Source organism: Chiloscyllium plagiosum, unplaced genomic scaffold (assembly GCF_037043375.1).
Source record: "Chiloscyllium plagiosum isolate Xiang-an unplaced genomic scaffold, Cpla_swu_hap1 HiC_scaffold_29, whole genome shotgun sequence".
In the NCBI taxonomy this organism is placed as follows: Eukaryota; Metazoa; Chordata; class Chondrichthyes; order Orectolobiformes; family Hemiscylliidae; genus Chiloscyllium; species Chiloscyllium plagiosum.
The window spans coordinates 13,598,713-13,622,170 of NW_028270167.1; the positions used below are offsets into that span (position 1 = coordinate 13,598,713).

Sequence of the window (23,458 nt, forward strand, 5' to 3'; positions counted from 1 at the left end):
TTACTCCCCAGGTCCTTTTTTAAATCTTTCCCCTCTCACCTTAAACCCATGGACTCTCCCACCCTAGGAAAAAGACTTTGGCTCTTCACCCTATCCATGTCCCTCATGATTTTATAAACCTCTATAAGATCACCCCTCAGCCGCTAACGCTCCAGGGGGAAAAGCCTTCTCAAGTTTAACAACATTCTTCCTATAAAAGGGTGACCAGAATTGTATACAGTATTCTAAAAGTGGCCTCACCAATCAACTACACAACTGCAACATGACATTCCAACTTCTATACTTAATGTTCTGACTAATGAAGACAAGCATGGCAAGCACCTTCTTCACCACCCTGTTTATCTGTGACTCCACTTTGAAGGTACTATGCACCTACAACCTTAGGCTGCTTGTTCGGCAAAACTCCTCAGGGCCCTACCATTAACTGTATAAGTCCTGTCCTGGTTTGCCTTACCAAAATGCAACATGTCACGTTTATCTAAATTAAACTCCATTTGCCATTCCTCGGCCATTGACCCATCAGATCAAGGTCCCATTGTCCTCTGACATAATCTTCATCTCTGTCCACGACACCATGAATTTTGATGTCATCTGCAAACTTATTAACCATATCTCCTATATTCACATCCAAATTGTTTATATAACTGACGAAAATTGGTGGAACCATTAGGCTCAAGGGTGGAGCAACTCAGCTGAGCCCAGTCCTGTCTTCAGTATTGGAGATGCTCTCATTCAGGTGTGACGTTTCACTGAGGCCATGTCAGAACTTCCAACTGGATCAAAAAATCCCAAAGCCTTATGTGAAGAGTAATTCTTTTTCATGATAACATGGCCAGTTTTTATTCCTCGACCAATATTATGAGAGCAGATTTTCTCGTTAATTATCTCTGTTGTTTGTTCATTCTATATTTGCCTATCCTGAGGTTGTGACAGATACTATGTAAATGCAAATTCTTCCCACCTGGTGCACTCTTCCATCAGTAGTATCTGAAGTGTGATCAGAAACAGGGTCTCCCTTACCTAGAATAATGAGGGGAGTTGCAATATAACACAATAGAGTGAAGATTGAAACCTTGTTACTATTTAGATTTTTATGGCTTAGCTAATTTATGGATAAACTCACTGAGCTATTGATGGAACACCATAGTCCTCTGAACTGTTGCAAATGTTGATCTGAGATCTAGAATTAGAGCATACTCATTTAAGTCTAAATAAAGACTGTAATAACATGCTATATGTTATTTTGTTGCTGCACTTAGCATTCGGCTGGGAAAAGCCTCAGAGGTTCCATGATTGGCCAATTACAGTTAAAAAGCACAGTATAACTATAAAAGTATATATCTTTCAATACTCTCAGGACAAAGGAGGATTTCATTAAAATAGCTGAGTTCTGTTATTATCTCTCTCCCCTTTTTGAAGGTTGATTATTTTCTATTTAGATGTAGTACAGCTTCTGTGTGTAAACTAGTTTAGGACCAAACCAATTGTTACAATGTAGCTTGATTGAATTGAAGAGAAGAACAAAAGCTTAAATCTATCATCATCTTATCAATGTCTAGTTCCAGAGTGTTTGTAAATTGTCAGATATTCTTCATTTGTGCAATGTTCCTTTATTGGCTAATGCTGTGTGTGAACATAGACTACACTGTGATGTGTTAAGATGTGAATTTCCCAAGTCATTCTTTACATGATGCAATGCTGACTGTGCTTTGGTAAGGTGTTTAAAACTTTCTAATAGTGGAGTTGTAGAGGAATTTGTACTTGGAGTTGCCAAGATTGTTTAAAAATGTCTTTTACACAAATTTTGGGGCAAGTTGATGAACCTCCATGTTCCTGGATAAGAATTTACACATTTAATTTTTATGGCCAGGTCAAAAACAGTTAACAGCAAATTGGCTGCCTGTTTCACACCCAACATGACTTCTCTTTTGAGTTTTTAAACAGAGTTTCACTATTAGTCAGCCCTTCATCCCAGTCTTCGAGATCACTATTTTGACTTGTGTATGCTATATGTGATTTAGTTTTCTCTACTTTTCTAAATAGTTCAACTTTGTGTTTATCAGAATTTATCCTTTCTTACATATATTCCTGACAGCATGAGAATTTTAAAACATCCAATAAAAAATATTGTTTAGAAATGTACACTGGCTGTTTTTTGGTAGATGCTGATTTCAATTCGGTGAAATTAAGATGCAATTTTTGTCTTGCTTGCTCAGTGGGAAACAAGAAATTATTTGGAAATAGTCAAAATTATAAGAGTAACAAACATTTTAAGCTGTTGCTGTATGGATAGTGTGCACTAGCATCCATGCTAAGCTGGAATGTCTGGAAGTATTTAAAAAAGAAAATTTGTTTCTTTTTCCTACAAAATTGTTCTTCCAAAGATAAGATGTTAAGTTTTTTGTTTAGCTCTTAATGTGTTGTGGGCATCCTAATATTTACATTATCTTTGATTATTAAGAAAATGTTATTCATCTTCTCCAACAAATACTTGAGAGAAGTGTTCACTGAGAATGTTGTTTTATGTTTGACCACAGTTTTGATTTGCTTGCCATTCTTTAAAGTTCATCTGTGATTACAAAAATAAATGCAGTTTTTATTAGACATCATTTGACTAACTTGTAGTTGGCAAGAGATTCAACTATTAGCAACAGCGGAAGCCCTAATATTGATTTCAATTAGAAAAGAGAAACTTGGTTAGAGTTTCCCTTAATTATTGAACACTGAACCATGTAGGAAGTATGTAAGAACAGAACAATTCAGGTTCTTTTGCTACCGTGGCCGTGTCTCTACATCTGATGTGGGAAACCTGGGTTCAAGTCTCACTTGAAAGATATATGTAATAAAAATCTCTGAACAGGTTGATTAGAAAATAGTTGTTGAAAAAAATCAAAATAATTGAGCTGGAGTTCAGCAGTCTGGGAATGGGCTGGTATGTAAGAGGGTCTGTAAAATGTCTAGCAAAACCAGTGGGTGGACACTCTATTGTCTAGTCATGCTAGTCTGTTAGTGGCATGAAGGAGATGGAAAGCCAAGAGTCCGATTGAACCTCGTCAGTGGTTAGTTGATGGTGGTTTCCCATCTGGGCTCGGACTTAGTTATTCTGTTGGCAAGGGATGGTGGAATGACACCTCCAATGCATGGGGAAAGTTTCTTTGGGCTCTGCTGGGTTATTATTCCTCTTCTTTGGCACCTTTTGTCCATAGAATAGTTCTCTGCCCTTGTGACAAGAGTGCCATCTTCTCCCTAACTCGCCGCTTTGAGCCTCACCCCTCACTGTACATCGACCATATCACAGGACCAGTCAGATAGATACTGGTATCCCAGGTCCCAGTTTCTCAGTTATGAGGGTGCATAACCATCACTGTGTCATTCTCCTCCAACTGCAGCCCTGGTTGTGGTCTCAACCTTGGGAACATTCCTGAGGTTGCTGAGCTGTTGTCCCTCTAATTGGTTGGCAGATCTTGTGAATATGCAATCATCCTTAATAGGGAGATCTGTATCATCTAGCAAATAATTAATTGGAGCATGCTGATAACCGTAGTGGGATTGCCTCGGCTTTTGGGCCCATTAAAGGTGCTAAATTAGTCCTTTATGTCTTCCATTGATTGAAAAATTAGTTGTCCATCATTGGTGAGGTGACATGGAAGGGCTTCTGTATCCAAAGTACTGCACTCTTGTGAGCATATTACCAGATTCAGGAGAAGACAGAAAATACATTTTGAGTAAAGAACTGTTGGGGCAGGAGTTGGAGGGTTTATTTGAAGTAAACAAAAATTGGCTTTGAGACCTGCAGTATTTTGTTTCTTTCTTAGTTAACAGCCTGTGATCCATGTAGTTGTCATAGTTCAATAAAATATGCAATCCAGTTAGAATCTTTAAATTATTTCAGATATTAAGTGCCATCAGATGGATTATTTGTGTAGACAGCAGTTTTGCAAAAGAATTTGGTGCTATGTGTGTGGCATTGAAGGTACAATGAAAGTTAGCGGAAACAAATTATATAAGGAACTCCAGTGAAACCATTTTCTCGTAGTTGCTAATCTTTAAAAATAAAAAGTAATTCAGAATCATTCCATATTACTGCAATCTGGGGCATCCATCCCCCAGGATTGTGTTTAATTGATGTCAGCTGTGATGCAGTTCCATGCTATTTTAAAAATCTGGAAATGGGACAACTTCACAAATTGAGGACTTGGCAACTTGAATGTGTTTTTTTAACTCCAGATTAGCTATTCATGTTTTTTTAACCCTAAGTTATCCAGTTAATGTAAATGTTAAGTTAAACCTTTTAAAAAGTGTATTCATTACTTTTAAAAACTGAAAGAAATGTGGATGCTAGAAATCAGAAACAAAAACAGAAATTACTGGAAAAGCTCAGCATGTCTGGTAGCAGCTGTGGAAAGAAATCAGAGTTAATGTTTTGGGTCCAGTGACCCTGAGCTTTCAGTTGCCTGTCACTTCAATCCACCAACATCTCTCTCAGGCTTGCTGCAGTGAAGGTCAGCACACGCTAGAAGAACAGCACCTCATTTTCCACTTGGAAACCCTGCAGCTTCTGGACTTAATATCAAATTCAACAATTTTAAGGTTTGAAGTCATGCCCTTATCCCAACTTCCACCAGACCATCACATTGGCTGCTACCAAACACAACCCATTGTCAGTTCTTCTCAGTATCCAATCATTCCTCCAGACTGACCATTAACCACTCCTTTTGTCTGTTCAGCTGCTTCTCTCTCTCTCTCTCAGCTCTATTTCCACCTATCATTTACTGTCCCCCATTTCCCCCCCACCTCATCTTTTGTGTAAATATAAACTTTTTCCTAGCTACCTTCAGTTCTGAAGAAGGGTCACTCGACCCAAAATGTTAGCTCTGATTTCTCTCCATAGATGCTGCCAGACCTGCTGAGTTTTTCCAGCAATTTCTGTTTTTGTTTCTGATTTCCAGCATCCCCAGTTCTTTCCTTTTTCTACACGTTGGAAGATAGCTAATGTAAACCTGCTATTTAAAAAGGGAAGTAGAAAGAGGGAATTATGGACCAGATAGTCTAATATCAGTAGTGGGGAAGATGCTAGAATCCACTACCAAGGCTTTTATAGCAGAGCGCATAGAAAACATTGGTAGAATCAGACAGAGTCAGCATGGATTTAGAAAAAGGAAATCCTGCTTGACAAATCTACTGGAATTCTTCAAAGATGTAACCGGTACAGCTGATCAAGGGAGCCAGTGGATTCGTTTATTTGGCCTTTCATAAAGCTTTTGACAAAGTCTCATGTAAGAGACTAATACGTAAAAGTAAAGTGCAGGGGTTTGGGAGTAGTGTATAGAGATGGGTAGAAAATTGGTTAGCAGATAGGAAACAAATAGTAGGAATAGGTGGGTCTTTATCTGAATGGCAGGCAGTGACTAGTGGGGTACTGCAGGAATTGGTACCAAGATCCCAGCTATTCACAATATAAAGTTAATGATTTAGAATGAAGGAAGTAAACATAATATCTCAAAATTTGCAGATGACATAAAGCTGAGTGAAAGGTTGTAGCGTAAGGAGGATGCAGGGATTTTGCGGTGTAATTTGGACAGGCTGAATGAATGGGAAATGCATGGCAGATGCAGTATGATGTGGATAAATGTCCTGTTTCTGCAGAAGTGTGGGATACCGCACCTCAGCAGCTACAGGAGCTGGTCAAGCTTGTGGGCCCATGGGCCGTCAGTTTGGTCGGGGGGCAATGATAGCTGCGCCTTCGGTCTGGGTATCCTGTTGCGAGGAGGCAACTTCACCATCTCCGAGGTTATGGAGGTGATGGGCGGGCGCTTCCTCGTCACCGACGTCATGTACAGGAATGCTCCCCTGAGACTGATTAATGTGTACGCCCCAGTGGGTAAGAGTGAATGGTTGGCCATCCTGCAGCAGCTTCCACTGTTGCTGGCTACGTCCAGGCCGGTCATTCTGGCCAGAGACCAGGCCGGTCATTCTGGCCAGAGACTTCAACTGTATCATTGATGCAGATGGACGATACGGCGGGGGGTACAGTAAACTGGACGCTACGTCCAGAGCCCTGATGGACACGGTAAAAGATGCCAAGCTGCACGACATCTTCAGCACCCCTGCAGATGAAGCGCAACGTAGATACACCTGGTCACCGACAGACGGGTCTATCCGCTCAAGGATAGATTACTTATTTGTGTCCCGAACGCTCTCGGTCAGATCCACCAACGTCAAGCCAGTGTTCTTCTCTGACCACTGCCTCCTGCTGGCCGACTGTCACCTACAGGACAAGCAGCGGGCTGGTAAGGGAACGTGGAAGCTGAACACAAAGCTGTTGACCCCGGGAAACATTGAGGAGCTCAAGAGGGACTACGCAGGTTGGGGAACCATGAAGCACCTCTTTGAGTCCCCAGCGGACTGGTGGGAAACAGTAAAAGGGAATCTCAAGAGGTTCTTCATCCTCAAAGGTGTTCAGGAGGGGAGAGAGAGGTGGGGAAAACTGTCCCAGCTCCAGGAAAGTATGCAGACCCTGCTCCTACTGCAGATGATGGGGCGATGTCACGAAGGATGTCAAGGAGGTGAAGGGCCAGCAAGCCTCACTCTTTGCCTTGGAGGCCTCCAAGATAATCTTCCGGTCCAGGCTCCGCTCGGTGGAGCAGGACGAGACGTGCTCACGTTTCTTCTTCCAGAAGGTGCACAAAGAGAGCTCCGTGCTCAGCAGCCTGAAGGAAGAAGATGGCTCGATAACGTCATCTCAGGCTGACGTCATGAGGATCAGCAAATCCTTCTATGCCAGTCTGGACACACAAAGCTGACCGACAGCGTGGCCTCCCAGTCGTTCCTGTCCTCTATCACGGAGGTCTTAGACGACAGAACACGGGAAGGGCTGGACCAGCCGCTATCTCTGGACGAGCTGACCAAGGCCCTCGAGTCCTTCGAAAAGAATAAAACTCCCGGAAGCGACGGCTTACCGGTCGAGCTCTATTCGGCTCTGTGGGACTTGATTGGCCAGGACCTGCTGAAGGTGTATGTCAGTATGCTTCAGGCAGTTACCATGAGTGAATCCATGAGGAAAGGCATCATCACCCTCATTTACAAACGGAAGGGGGAGAGGGAGGAACTCAAACATTGGAGATCAATCTCACTGTTGAATGCGGATTACAAAATTCTGTCAAAGGTAATCGCCAGCCAGGTCAGGTCTGCTTTGGGGTCGGTGATTCACCCTGACCAAACCTGTGCTGTACCAGGCAGGAAGATCACTGAGAGTCTCGCACTCCTCAGGGATACGATCGCCTACGTGCAGGACAGAGGGTTGGACACCTGCCTGATCAGCCTGAACCAGGAGAAAGCCTTTGACAGGATATCACACAGGTATATGAGAGATGTTCTCTCCAAAATGGGCTTTGGGGAGGGAATCTGCAATTGTATCAGACTGCTCTACACCAACATTGTCAGTGCAGTCTCAATCAATGGGTGGGAATCAGATAGCTTCCCAGTCAGATCTGGAGTCAGGCAGGGCTGCCCTCTCTCTCCTACCTTGTTTGTGTGCTGCATAGAGCCATTTGCTGAGTCCATCAGGAAGGATGTGAGCCTGAGAGGGATGACTATTCCTGGCAGCGGGGGCCTGCAGGTCAAGGCCTCCCTGTACATGGATGACGTCGCTGTTTTCTGCTCGGATCCGCTGTCCGTGCGCAGACCCATGTGTACATGTGACCAGTTCGAATGGGCCTCGGGGGCCAAGGTAAACCGAGGCAAGAGCGAGGCCATGCTCTTCGGGAGCTGGGCCGACCAATCCTCGATCCCCTTCACCGTCAGGACCGACCACCTGAAGGTGCTGGGTATTTGGTTCGGCAGGGCTGGGGCATGCGCCAAGTCTTGGGAGGAGCGTATCAGCAAAGTGAGGCAGAAACTGGGCAGATGGAAGCTACGGTCGCTCTCCATCGCGGGGAAAAAACCTGGTCATCAGGTGTGAGGCACTGTCATTGCTGCTATATGTGGCACAGGCCTGGCCTATTCCCAGAACCTGTGCCACTGCAGTCACCCGGGCCATCTTCCAATTTATATGGAGGTCAAAGATGGACCGGGTCTGAAGGGACTCGCTGTACAAAGATCTGGGAAACGGGGAAAAAATATACCCAATGCCACCCTCACCCTGATGGCCACCTTTGTGTGTGGCTGCATCAAGCTGTGCATGGATCCCCGGTAGGCAAACACCAAGTGTCACTACGTACTGAGGTTCTACCTGTCCCCGGTGTTGCGAAGGATGGGCCTGGCCTCGCTGCCGCAGAACACTCCGAGTAGTTGGACCGTTCCATATCACCTGTCCTTCGTGGAGAAGTTTATGAAGAAAAACACCTTTGACCACAAGTCCATCAAGAAGTGGTCAGCACGTAGTGTCCTTGAGACCCTTCGGGAAAAGGAGAGGGCGGATCCTATCGAGCAGTTCCCTGAGCAGACTATCAAAGCCACTTGGCAGAATGCCTTATTGCCAGAACTTTCCAACAAGCACCAAGACATGGCTTGGCTGGTGGTGAGAAGGGCTCTGCCTGTGAGATCCTTTATGCACGCCCGGACTCTCAGCCGGACCGCACGCTGCCCTCGAAGCGGCTGTGGGGGGGGGGGGGACAAGACTGTCACACACCTCCTTCTGGAATGTGCCTATGCAGAAGAAGTCTGGAGAGGAATGCAGTGGTATTTGTCGAGGTTCGTCCCGAGCAGTGCCGTGACGCGGGACTCCGTGCTCTACGGTCTGTTCCCCGGGACGCACACCGAGACAAACATCAACTGTGCCTGGAGGATCATCAACTCGGTGAAGGACACTCTCTGGGTGGTCCGAAACCTGTTGATCTTCCAGCTGAAGGAGTTGACCCTGACTGAGTGTTGCAGACTGGCACATTCCAAGGTCCAGGACTATGTGTTGAGGGACGTGATGAAGCTTGGGGCAGCTGCCGCCAAGGCACGGTGGGGAAAGACCACCGTGTAACGTCTGCCTGCCTAAAGAAGAACAGGGGGCCCAGTCATTTGGGCTCTGCTGATGCCTCAGCTAAAAATGTAATCGTACAGACCTGTAAATAGGAATGATTACTCTGTTTCGGTATGCAAAGAAATGGAATGTTTACATATGTATGGCATGTCCAACTGTACAGACCATCAAATTATTTTATGAATAAAGTATGTTTTTGAAATAAAAAAAAATGATGTGGATAAATGTGAGATTATCCACTTTGGTAGCAAAAGTAGGAAGGAAGATTACTATTTGAATGGCTGGCTGTAAATTGAGAGAGGGGAGTGTTCAATGAGAGCTGGGTATCCTCTTACATCAGTCACTGAAAGTAAGTGTGCAGGGCAGTGGGCAGTGAAGAAGGCAAACTGTATGTTAGACTTCATAGCAAAAGGATTTAAATACAGGAACAAGGAACAAGGATGTATTGCTGAAGTTATGCAGGACATTGAGGTCACACCTAAAATACTGGATGCACTTTTGATCTCATTTTCTGAGGAAGGATGCTCTTGCTTTAGAGAGAATTAAGTGAAGGTTTATCAGATTGATTCCTGAGATATCAGGATTGAGGTATGAGGAGAGAGTTGGTTAGGTTTGTATTCAATAGAGTTTAGAAGAATGAAGGGTAATCATCCAGAAAACTATAAAATTGTAACAGGATCAGACCGGTCAAGTCAGGAAGGATATTCCTGATGGTGGGGGAGCCCGGAACTAGGTGTCATAGTTTAGGGGTAAGGGATAAACCTTTTAGGATGGCTGAGTAATGACAGATGGAGTTTAATTTAGATAAATGTGAGTTGTATTTTGGTAAAGCAAGGCAGGCCTCACACAGTTGATGGTAGGGCTCTGGGGAGTGTTGTCAAACAGAGAGATCTAGCGGTGCAGATATATAGTTCCTTGAAAGCGACATCACAGGTAGACAGAGTGGTGAGGAAAGTGGTTGGTAGGCTTGCCTTTATTGGTCAGAAGATTGACTACAGGAGTTGGGACTTGAGTTACAGCTCTACGTGACATTGGTAAGGCCACATTTGGAGTATTGCATACAAATCTGGTCACCCAGCTCTAGGAAGGATGCTATTAAACTGCAAAGATGCAAAAGGATTTGCAAGGATGTTACCAAGATTGGATAGGCTGGGACTTTTATCCCTGGAGTATAGGAGGCTGATGGGTGACCCTTATAGACGTTTATAAAATCATGAGGGGCATAGATAAGGTGAATAACCAAGGTATTTTCTCCACAATAGGGCAGCCCAAAACCAGAGGGCATAGACTTAAGGTGAAAGGGGAAAGATTTAAAAGGAACCTGAGGGGCAACTTTTTCACACAGAAGGTGATTCATATCTGGAATGAGCTGTCAGAGGAAGTGCTAGAGCTGAGTACAATTCCAACATTTGAAAGCTATTTGGACAGGTACATGAATAGGAAAGGTTTAGAGAGATATGGGCCAAATGCAGTACATGGGACTAGATCAGGTAAGGAAACTTGGTCGGCATGGATGAGTTGGGCCAAAGGGTCTGTTTCTGTGCTGTATGACTCTAAATCCCTTCTCCTGAAGGGTGGTGAGCCAATGGAATTCACTACCACAGAAAGTGATTGGGGCCTAAGCATTGTGTTTTCAAGAAGGTTTTAGATATGGCTGTTATAGATAAAGGGATCAAGGGATATGGGAGAAGGATGGGATTAGGTCATTGAGCCATGATCGTAACGGCAGGCTTGACGGGTCAAATGGTCTATTCTTGCATCTATCTTCTATGTTTCTCATATGTGATGAGTGGTTACTTGCATTGAAAGGTTGCCAACCCTATTACAAATGTATTCCAGTAAGTTAGAAAAGATGAAAATATTGGGTGCATGTTTGTTGTGGGAAGATGTGTTTTAGAGGGCTCAAGTAGGGTGTATATTATTTTAAAGAGCAATTAATATTGTAATCATCTTAGATTGCATACTAAGAAACATGTGGCTGTCTAATTAGGAATTGCTACTGCAACATTAAAATTTTCTTTATTCTTTTGCGGGATGTGGGTGTTACTGGCTGGCCAACATTTATTGCCCATTCCTAAATGCCCCTAAGAAAGTACCCTTAAGTGTCTTCTGGAACCGCTGTAGCCCACCTGGTGGGAGTTGACCCACAATGCAACTAGGCAAGGAATCCCAGGATTTTGGCCCAGCAACAGTGAAAGAAAGGTGACCTATTTCCAAGTCAGGATGATGAGAGGTTTGGAGGTTAACGTAAAGGTGGTGGTCTTCCCATTTATCTGCTTCTACTGTCCTTCTAGATGGAAATGGTCATAGATTTGGAAGGTTTTATCTAAGGATCTTTAATGAATTTCTGCAGTACATATTACTACAATTGAGTATGGATGCTGGAGAAAGTGGATGCTTGTAGATGTAGTGCCAAACAAGCGGGCTGCTTTATCCTGGATGATGTCAAGCTTTTTCAGTGTTGTTTGACTGCATCCACCCAGGCAAGTGGGGAGTATTCCATCACACTTCTGACTTGTGCCTTGTAGATGATAGACAGTATTTGGGGAGTCAGGAGGTAAGTAATTGGGGCAGCATGGTGGCTCAGTGGTGAGCACTGCTGCCTCACAGCACCAGGGTCCCATGTTCGATTCCTGCCTGTGTGGAATTTGCACATTCTCCCTGTGTCTGTGTGGGTTTCCTCCAGGTGCTCTGGTTTCCTCCCGCAGTCCAAAGATGAGCAGGTCAGGTGAATTGGACATGCTAAATTGTCCATAGTGCTAGATGCATTAGTCAGAGGGAAATGGGTCTGGGTGGGTTGGTTGGCCTGTTTCCACACTGTAGGGAATCTAATCTAATCTCATCTAAATTCACTGCAGAATTCCTAGCCTCTGACCTGTTCTTGTGTTTATGTGGCGAGTCCAGTTGAATTTCTGGTCAATGGTAACCCTCCAGGATGTTGATAGTAGGGGGTTCAGTGATGGTAACACTATTGAATATCAGGGGGTTGAGGTTGGTTAGTCTCTTATTGATGAAGGTCATGGCCTGGCTTTTGTCTAGCATGATTGTTACTTGCTACTTGTCAACCCAAGCCTGGACATTGTCCAGATCTTGTTGCATTGAACATGGACTATTTAAGTATCTGAGGAGTCGCAAATGCTGCTTGACATGGTGCAATCATCAGTGAACATCCCAATTTCTGACATTATGATGGAAGGAAGGTCATTGATGGAGCAGCTGATTATACTTTGGCCAAGGATACTACCCTGAGGAGTCCCTGCAGAGATGTTCTGGAGCTGACCGTTTGTCCTTCATTTATAACCAAAGCAATAGAAATGATGTTGTGAAACTTGCAAAGTGTTCAGAAAAGATTTACAAAGATGTTGCCAGGGTTGGAGGATTTGAGCTTCAGGAAGAGACTGAATAAGTTGGGGCTGTTTTCCCTGGAGCATTGGAGGCTTGGGGGAGGGCAGGGGGGGGAGGGGGGGGGGGGGTGACCTTAGAGTTTTATAAAATCATGAGGGGCATGGATAGGGTAAATAAACAAGGTCTTTTCCCTGAGGTGGGGGAGCCCAGAGCTAGAAGGCATAGGTTTAGGGTGACAGGGGAAAAATTTAAAAGGGTCCTAAGGTGCAACTTTTTCACGCATGTATGGAATGAACTGCCAGAGGAAGTGGTGAAGGCATTTGGATGGGTATATGAATAGGATGGGTTTAGAGAGATTTGGGCCAAGTGCTGGCAAATGGGACTAGATTAGTTTAGAATATCTGGTCGGGATGGATGAGGTGGACCAAAGGGTCTGTTTCCGTGCTCTGTGACTCTATGGTAATACCACTTGTGTGGAATAATATTACCTGAGATCTATCAGCCCAAACCTGAATTTTGGCAGGTCTTTACTGCACATTGGTACAGACTACTTCAGTGTCTGAAGGAGTTCCAAATGGGACTTGACTGTTGTGCAATCATCGAGAAATATTCCCACTTCTGACCTTCTGATGGAAGGAAGTTCGCTGATGAAGCAAGTAAAGACTGGGAGTCCTCAGCAGTTTCCTGGGACTGAGACTGGCCATCATCCACCACAGTCACTTTCCTTTTAGTTCAGCATGCCTCCAACCATTAGAGAATTTGTCCTGATTCACGTTTGATGCCATTTTTGCCAGGGTTCTTTCATATCACACTCTGCCCTTGGGATCCAGCTAGCTTTTGACAATTACTTCCACCTTGGCTGTTGAATTGAGTTGTCTGTGCATGTTTGAATGGAGGCTGTAATGAGGTCAGGATTGGGTTGCCCTGTTGAAACCCAAACAGAGCATCAGTGAGCAGGTTATTGATTTTGACATGATTTGAGAAATCCTGAGCATGTGTAAAATGCTCCATGAATGCAAATTCTGTTTTCCTGTTGCCTGGACTTGTACTCTGCAGTAAATATTTTTAGTCTTTGCTCTTTATCGATATGCTTAAAGTTAAAATGGTACTGTGGGCCCCAAGTCAATTAAGGAAATATATTTTTCATGCATAATTTTGTGTTTGAACACATTGATTTTACTATTTTTAAGCAATTGGACGTGAATTTTACTGATCAAAGCAAGCCTGCAGCCCTTATTGATTTTTGTTCTTGTATTCAGCTCCACAACTGAGTAGCAGATCCAGGCTGTCTGTCTTGACTGTGACGTTTCACAGTCCAATCTCGTCAAGCCAAGCAAACCTGACTGCACATGTGGCATGGAACAGATTGTGTTATTATTGGAAATGGTTTCTGTCTGCTGTACAGTTTTAAATTATCGGTGTTGGATACAGAGTTTCCTCTTCTGGCTTTGGTTTTTCATTCTGGCATTTTATGTACCAAATATCTGAAAAAAATAAGATTCCTAAAATATCTGAAGAGAAAATATTTGAGTTGAGAAGTGAGCATCAGAGCATGAAGGGAATATATTTTCTGAGCAAAGTCAGCAACTAGCTGAATACTCTTAAAGTGATTTAGTGTTGTGCAGAACCAGTCCCCTGGTTTCACAGCAGGCCAGTAAACTAAAGCATTGTAACACAGAAGGTGATTTGGCTGCTGTCTGATGTCTGCAGTTTTTAACATAGCAAATTGTTAATCTAGGGTGAATTGCAGAGAAGGTGTCCCTAAGAGTTTAGGATCACTCCTAAAATGAGGGAAAGAAAGGACTGGTTACAAAATTCATAGGAATAAAAATGTGTTTGCCCGGTACTGTTTTGGGCTGGTGACTCATGACAAGAATAAAAATTAGCTGCCAACTAAAGTTTATTTTTGTGCAATAATTAGCTATGAACTTGATTTGCAACATTCATGATTTTAAAAGATGCTGCAATCCTCAAGTGTTCATTGCCTTTTATTTGTGAGTTATGCTTTCTTGAGGCAAGTAAAGCTTTGCCTGTTTGTTCCCCCCCCCAACTTCTTTCTGAACATAGTGACCCTTTTGTACCCTGTAGCATCGATACTGGTAGCTGGCTGTGTCCTTGTTAAGCAAATGAGCAGGCTTACAAAGAATATAAAATCAATAGCAGCCAATTCATTTGTTACAGCAACAACCTTTGGAGAGTAAGTGGGAAGTTAGGGCCAAAATCATTGCAACAATTTCAAAAATGGTTTAAAGAATGGCTCCAAAATTAGATTCAGTCTTTAAAAAAGCTTTGAAATTTTTATTTCACTGGAGGGTCACTCCAAATGGAAACATTGCCAACATTGTCATACTGTTTCTCTTAATTTTGTGGCAAATCCATGCTTAATTCAGTAGTTTATTGTTGAAAATGAAATAATGTTGCCCTATAACTGTGACTGGAGTTTGTATAATATTTAGGAACTGCATTGAAAATCACAGTAAAGTTTTGTGTCTCTCAGAATAATTTCCTTTCTTTGAGTTTTCAGATTTTCCATTTAGATGCATGAGCTAAAATATTGTGGAGACTAATTTTTCTTATTATTTTTTCCATATTCTTTCTTGTTCTAAAGACACTGACATCTTCTGTGGTACTGATTTAAGAAAACCAATCATCCCTCTCTAAACTCTTGGTATTCATTTATAGACCTATAAACTGGTGTTATTCTACAATCAGGAGCATAAAGCACTGATGTTGTTGAAGTTCTGGCAGCAGGCTGCTTGGCTTCCCTCTTGGACATAGATATCACGTGACATGGCAGGAAAAAAAGCAAAGGAAACAGAAGAAAATATTATTTTATAAAAATAAGTGATAGAATCTTTTCTCAAAAGTAAGCCTACATTACCACCTCATAAATACTATCTGTCCATTGAAACCTTTGAAAGCAGTTATTTTATCATTGTGGTACTTGGTAAATGATCTAACTAGAAACTGAGTTCTGGTGGTTCTATTACATGCTGCATTTAATATTACTAAGTCCAAGAATTTCTATATCATTGTTCCTTCTCTGCTACTTGATCAAAATCCTGGAACTCTCTAACAACAGTTACCCCCATGCACTGCAGCATTTCAAGAATGCAGCCCTTATCAACGACACATAGGATGGACAATAAATGCTGACTATGTCAGTGATGTCCACATCTATGAATGATTACAATACATTGTATATGCTTACTTTCTTTTTTAAAAATTTGTTCATGGCCATAGGCATTGCTGGCTAGACCAGCATTTATTGCCCACATGTATTTGCCCAGGGGACAGTTAAGAGTATACGTATTGTTTTATGGTTCTGGGGTCACATGTAGGCAAGACCGGGTAACAATGGTAGATTTTATTCCCTAAAGGATATTCTGTGAACCAGACGGATTTTTATAACTATCAACAGTGTTTATGTGGTCACTGTTAGGTTAGTTCTCTATTCCAGACTTGTTAAAATTCAAATTTCGCCATTTGCCAAGTGGGATCTGACCCTATTTCATCAGAAAAGTGTTTTGTAAGCTTCAGAGGTATCTGTCAGGCACTGCATTGAGCAAAACTTGAGAAAGGTAGCTGTAGCCCCTGTCTGTGAGAATTAGTGCCTTCAGGTGAGGGCTCTTGAGGATTAGGGATAGAAAAGTATTTAAAAAAGAAAAGTACTGTATTTTTGTTACCATTTAATTCAGGGGCTCCCAACCATGATAATAGCACTTCAAAGATTAACATTTTATTTTAGCTTTTGTGCTTCGATCTTTACTTGACTGAAACAGACCCTTGAGTACACTGGAATAGGAATGCTAGTCTTCAAATTTAATTTTTTATACATAATGTGTATATATTAATACATCATATTGAAGATATTTAACATTTTGGACTATAGAATTTTGTATACGCTTTCCTGTAGTCTAGTATTTCAATTTGTGTCAAAATTTGCAGGGGAAATACTCTGACAATGCTCCAGGACCGTGGTTGTGTGCCTATACTGGCTACTGCAGATTTGTCATGTATTTCTTAATGCCATGCATAAAGACATCATAATCTGAGTCACCTTATTAGAAACAGCAACATTAATGATCAACATCAGCTAAGGACAAAACATACTAAATCCCATGCCAGCACGTAATCCACCCTAATTAGTTTCAAACCCCACCTCTTCCCTTCACAAGCAAAATTCTGTTTTATCCCTGTGGTGTGAAGTAAATGACTGTTGTGCATTGGATATGTTTGACAACAGAGAAGGCAGAGCAGTAGAGAGGCAGTGCATTTGAAGCACTGGCCTCTTTAGCCAAGCAGTGAAAGAAAGCTGTTTCTAATTTTGAGCTGTTCTTTCCAAAAAAAAATGTTCTTTACTGGATGCAAATGAAGAGTTTTGACCGAAGTTACTGGGACTGAATATTCTATGAAAAGGAACAGTCATCTAAGAAAATGGCTCAAAATATAAAGAATCAAACAAAATAGACAGAATTGCTTGAACATAAGCTTCTAGAACTGGGTGTTGGGAGAAACTGCTTGCGATTTTTAAGCAGTCTTTTCAGACCGTTTTATGCTGGATCTATGTGTAACAAGAACTGGAACCGTGTGGAAAGGCACAGTGGCTAAATGAAGAGAGTAACTTGTTTTGAAGCTGAAGGTCAGAGGGGACAATGGGAGGACTACAGATCAAATGGTAGGAGATTTTCAAAAAAAAGAATATGTACTGTTTTGGTTGCAATGTTTTTCACTTGTCTCAGTACTCTGTTTACAGCTATCCGCTAGTGTCTGTACACTGATATTTCTGGCAAGGTATGACAGTAATCAGATTCAGCACAATATTTTTAATACTTTTAACTTGAAAATATATCTTTATATATAAATGCACTGGGACAAAACAAGGTGATTTACCTTGATTTTCTTTCATAAGACGTTAATACTAGCCTTACAAAACAGCAAGATATTTATCTTGTCTGCAATTATGCTGTTACTACTTATATACAAAATCAATCAGTTTAAAAGCTTTAATTCCTTCATCTGCATAAACCTTTACAAAGGTCTGAACAAAACGTCTCTCAGGCTGCATTAACCTAAATTAGATTTGAACTGCTAGTCTCCTCCTTTTCCAATGAATTTTTCCATGCACAAAGCTAGCACTATATAGGGCATGTGAGCAGTAATAGATTCCTTATTTTTTCCATAGGAAAATGCTTGAAATATGCCAGGAGTGTACTCTGCATTTATTATATTTCCAGTTTGGATTTTTTTAACTGTAAATAAACGCAGTGCCTTTCCTTTTTTTTCTTGTATGGTACTGTTGTTTACAAGAAATGATTCATTTTTTATTAAAGCAAGGAATAATGTACTATTTACTAATTGTTTTCTTTAAACCTTGCTATTGGGGAAAGAGTGCGCTACCCTCCTGTTGAAAATGATTTCTAAGGGACATTGGTAGGCTGCCCATCTACATAAATTCTTCTTTTCTCAAACTGCTTTTTTTCTATTATTGCTTTAAACAAAGGAGCAAGTCTTCAGAGATCAATGATAATTTATCAGGTTCATGTTGAGACTGTAGGTGGAAAAAACACAGCTAGCTAAATTGTATCAGTCCATTCATATTGGTTAAAATTTAGTGTTCTATTGAGAGCATTTCTCCAAATGTTGGAATTTGGAGAAGAGGATTCAAAAGTGATGTATCATCAAACAGTTACAGTATGGAAGAAGGCCATTCACCCTGTCCAGCCCACACTGGATCTGTTACTCTGAACCCGTGAAATATAGATACTTAGTTGTTTACTTCCTTGCATTTAATTAAAATTAGTTTCCTTATCTTCAGAAAAGTATCAGAAAAGTTAGAACTATTCAAGCTACTTTTATTGTTATATGATTGCAAGATTATGCCATCAACTTCTATTTGTGTGTGTACATCTTGATTTTTGTTTCAATGATTTATGAAATAATATCATTCTAAAATATCTGTAAAAATAGCCAACACAAATATTATAATCAATTGCTTGCCTTATTGAAAGCAAACTTACAGTTTTCTTTAAATCTGGTGCTGGTATCTGTGTCCTGGCTTCCGTTTCTGAGAATTAACTGTCAATATCTGGTGCATACAATTATGAATCTATTGATTTGGCTGGTACTGTCTAAAGAGCCATCCATAGCCAGCAATGAAGTTATAAATGGATACAAAAGTTCTACTTTAGGACTCGTATGCTATACTTTGCATTTCCCAGTTATTTTCTTTTCCCGTCTCATTCTGCTTTTTTGCAAAGTACTGTTTTTGTAATTGATAATTCAAAACAATTGACCAGAAGCAATTTAACATTATTAAACAGTCCATAAATAGAGTAGCAAATGTCAGGATAGGCCGACTAAATTCATGAATCACTCATCTAGTTGCCTCATGATGCATGGGATAAAATACCACTAAGTTTTTAATCAAACTCAAAAAGTGTATGGTATTGGTTTATTCAAGTATTTTTTCCCTGTTTATTCTCACATTGAGTCCCACGCTATGGCCTTCTCTCAACATTCCTTAGGTGGGGGCAGGACAGTTTGAATCATAGAATCATTATCAGTTGGAAGTTTTACCTCATCTGACTGTTCAGAGAGACTCTTCTGCTCTTCTCTTTTTCTCCTCTTTTCCTGAACTGCAAATTTTGAAATTGAGTAGCCTCTTTCTGCACAATTTTATATTCAACAGGCTGAAAACTTTAATTGGGCATCTGAATGCTAGTCAACAAATTATCTAAAGTTTTTAAGTTGAAAACATATTGCTCTTAAATATAATTGATTGATTGAAGTAGATGGCATTCAAATTAGTCAATTTACCTTTGTGCTGTAGAACATACATATCTTGTTACATTTAATTAAATAATGTAAACTGTTGTGAAGTAAGTGTGAGTCAATATGTTCAGAGGCAAATGTCATCCAAGACATGACAAATTTTATCATGTGTAGAGAATCATTAACAAGCCTACATTTCTTCAAACTTGAGCTGCCTCAACTAACCTTGCTTTAATTTTATTCCATGGGCAGCAGCGATCCTCCAATGCTTCAGCATTAAGCTGTTATTCCTTTTGTGTAAGCATTAACAATTAATTATGGCAAACTCTTCAACCTTGAGAAGCATTGCAATGACACCCAAACAGATCTTTACGCACTGTCCACAAAAGCACACTTCATAAGATGTGGAAAGAAACGCTAGGAGGAATTCACTGCAAGCAGTTTATCAACAATTAATTAATTAATTAATTTCTTTTTTCATTCACAAATGTTACATACTGAGTGTAATCTTGAGGCAACAGGGGACTCCCTCTGGTATATCTATATATCTAGCACAAAATGAGTAGCATGTTTTTGAATGAGTGCTCCAGATTGTAAGTGGGAGGCTTGAGCCAAATTGGGCGTCTGGACTTATTTCCATAAAACTGTTGGGCTGTGGCTGCTAAATGGGTATTCTTGCAGTTTGCAGCCAAGGCAGTGTTAAATTCTAGCCTGTTCTGTGCAGAACCAGCCACCAAAGATACTGGGATGGTGGTGAAGTGGTGAAGCAATTGACATTGTTTGTGCGGAGTCACAAAAAGTAAGGCATCTAATGTTGGTTTCAAGTGGGTACACATGCACCAAAATCCATTTGTTTACAAATTGGCAGCTCACATGCTTCAGAGGTACTGCTGAGGAGGTTGTGATCCAAAATTGGTGTTTTCAGTGTTGATCTTGTACCCAAAAGTAGCTGCAATGATATTGAATTTATTAATCAGCAACTTCAACACTAGTACTGTGACTTTTCTCTTGTGCTATTTAACAACATACGATTGGAGTTTTGTGTCAAAGTAGAAATACTTCTCCATGAAAGGAGAATTCACAAATAAGATTTCCTGAAACACCCCATTGTAGTTCATAGTTGATTACAGAGATTACTTTGGCAAATAAAAACTAAGGAACGGATTTATTACTTAACTGTATTAATCAGAAATGGTACGTGGTATCTTATGCTTGATTGAGAGATGAGGGAAATGTAGGTGAAATATACAAAATATGGTCTCTGCTCTGGCCCACATTATAATATCCAGCATTGACTGTGACAAAATCCTCTCTTTATTTTATGATTTTCTTGTTTCTGCAAAGATGATAGGCCTCTGGGATTTTTAAATGATGTCGTTTCTCCTGAATAATCTATAGCTGTAAGGTCTCTGCAGAGGCTGTGGCAGCTAGACTGAGGTTGTTATTCGTATCCAGATTCCCACATACTCCGATTAGTTCATTGAAGACTCGAGGCAATTGTGAAATGGGTCACTGAACATGACAGGTTTTCCTGCTGTTGAGGAGGCTGGCTTCACAAAAGATTTTTAGCTAGGCCTCAGGAGTTTTGCAACTGCTTGAAAAAGTAAGTTTTTGCTAACCTGTTTTGCATCACAAAAAGGAATCTATATATCATCATTATCATTCAACTTTTGGCCAGAAGCCAGTTAGTTTCTGATTTGTTTCTTGAGCAGCCTTTGTTTAATAAATATAAACACTATGACATGTCTTGGAGTTTCTGAAAATGAAATTGCATTACTGCAATCGACTATCCAAAACTGGCAGCTGTGAAAACTTTCATTTTACAAACACAGACCATAAAACTATCCATTTTATTTGGTTTCATAGGTAACTGTACTTACTGATATTGGATCTTTTTTGATTCTTATGGGAATTAAATACACCCCCATCTCCCTTACCCTCTTCTTCCCCCTCCCAGAACCAATCTTCCCCAATTTCAGCACGATGGTTCAACTTCAAGTCCAATGTGCTACAATAGATGAGCTTCCTTCTACACTACCTTAGGGGTAAACTGTAAACCTAGCATCAAAAGAATGTAGTTTACCTTCGTCACCTTACACCAGTCCCACCTTTGTAACTTTTCAGTGTAATATTTTTTGAAGTTATACAAAATGTTGTTTGCGGTCTTGTGCTGATTAAGAATTCAGTTGAAGCAAATGAAACACAACCACTTCACTCATCCTTTGAAATTGGCTCCAAATCTCCAAAGAATTTTAAATATCTGTCATGTTTACAAAATAATTATGTAGCTCACCAGCCTAAAATCCAATATAAGATAAAAATTGACTTTTTTTTTAAAAAGGCTGCTCAATCATTACCTCTTTCTTCCACCCACACTGTACTCTTCTCATTCATATTATGGTAGTTAGTGATATTGTAGTTGTCCTATCCTACAATGCACAATTAAACAGGCAAACTTTGCTAAAACATTAACAACAGAACATAATCCAGAATAGTGCAAGCATGATTACTCAGTGATTACATCGCCAGGGACCCGCGTTCAGTTCAAGCGTCGGGTTTGTGCATTCTTCCTGTGTCTGTGTGGGTTTCCTTTGACTGCTCCAGTTTCCTCCCACAGTCCAAAGTTGTGCAGGATAGCTGGATTAGTCATATTAATATTACCCATAGTGTCTAGGGATGTGCAGGTTAAGTGCAGGGTTACATGGTAGGGGTGGGTCTGAGAGGTATGCTCTGTGGGAAGGTGTTGTGGACTCGATGGGCCAATTGGCCTGCTCCACACTGCAGGGATTCTATGATTCTATGACATTTGAATTTGCTCTTTTGAGAATTCCAGAATATTTCTTACCTTTTTCTGTTCTTTACACTTCCAGAATAAGTGCAAGATTTCTGACCTCCTAACTAGTACAAATCATGATTTAGGTTTGGTAAGATCCTTCAAATATATCTCTACAATAATTTAGGCGTCCAATTTAAAGTTCTGATTTCAGATGTTGTTTATCTGAAATGGCGTTTACAAGTTTTGTTTTCTGCTGCAATGTGGTAGAGCAGCCCATTCCAACTCCTCTTCCTGGTTACATAAAAACCACTTCCATATCCTTGTGACAGAATTTTTGTGGATGCTGCTGCTTGGATGAAGGACCCCATTTTAGCAACATAAGAGAGAATCCGCTCAAAGATGCTGTTGTGCTCAGTGCTTCAGTGTTGTCAACTGTACTATCCAATGTAGAAAAATAGAAACAAATCCATAAAGTTATGAGACTGTCAGAAGTGAGTTGAGATGTTGAAGCAAGTCAGCGGTTAAAGTTGGATTCTTGATTAAGAGAGAAGAATTCAAATTTCATTTTGGATTTAGGTTATGTTGTGTTCATATGTTAATGGTTTAGGGAGGTTGGCCACTTTCACTTTTTGTTTGAAAGCTTTGTGTGAGAGGCTAATTTATTTTCCCATGTCACACAGGAGCATTAAGAAGGAATGTCATAGACTGTGTCCAGTGAGACGTTTACAGGGTCTCAACTCCCATATAAAGAAGTTGACATGGAAACAAGGGGAGAGCATGGAGAATTGCAAGTGATTTAAATTTAAATTACAAAGTTAAAATTTGTCCACTTTAGGCATTTTTATTTTTGGGAGAAAGTTTGAATTCTTTAGGATATGGCAAAAATGAATTTCTCAATAATATGAATTGCAATTTTAGTTCCTTGGTAGTGTTTTAATATTAATCACTGATACAGTTCTAAATCACATTTCATTGTTAACACAAGTAGTTTAAAAACAAGACAATTTTTGCATATTTATATAGATATCCTTGGCTTAACCTGCAACTTATAATTCCACCAGTAAATGTGAAGCAAACTTTTCATAGATCTTATTTTCTCCCTTCCTTTCATCTCAATTTTCATTTTTCAAGTCTATTTTAAGCACACTTCTTTCAAATAATATACCTTTCTGACATAAAAGTTATTCATTCATGGTGCCGATTTCTCTTTATTGCTTTATTGACAGGTCCATGAGGAATATGTGGTGCAGGCCTCTATTAACCTGCTCTTCAACTTTCCATATCATAGCTATAGTGTACATAAGCTTGAATGAAAAGAAATTCATCAGCTCACAAACTTTCTCATTACATAGTCAATTCTTAAGTACCTTGTAATAAATGTTACCCTATTCCCATCAAAGATCATTGTTGAGAACTTTCAGTGTGGGGAATTGTAGCTCTAAGCATGCTATTTCCCATAGGCTACATTTTTTTAATTTTGTAAAGATCAGATTTATTTTCCCTCTTCAGAAGCTATGATATATGCCTAAAATAGTGTAATCAAAAATCATTAGCAAACAGGAAAACTAAAGCTTACATTTTTGAACAAGCAA

At 40.6% G+C, this 23,458-nt stretch overlaps 1 protein-coding gene across 9 annotated transcripts in view; it reads left to right on the forward strand.

Annotated features, from left to right (window-relative positions):
* The window catches only part of LOC122540656 (dixin-like), a 132,184-nt gene that overhangs the window by 56,136 nt on the left and 52,590 nt on the right, over window positions 1-23,458 (forward strand). The gene's annotated exons all lie outside the window — the stretch shown is intronic.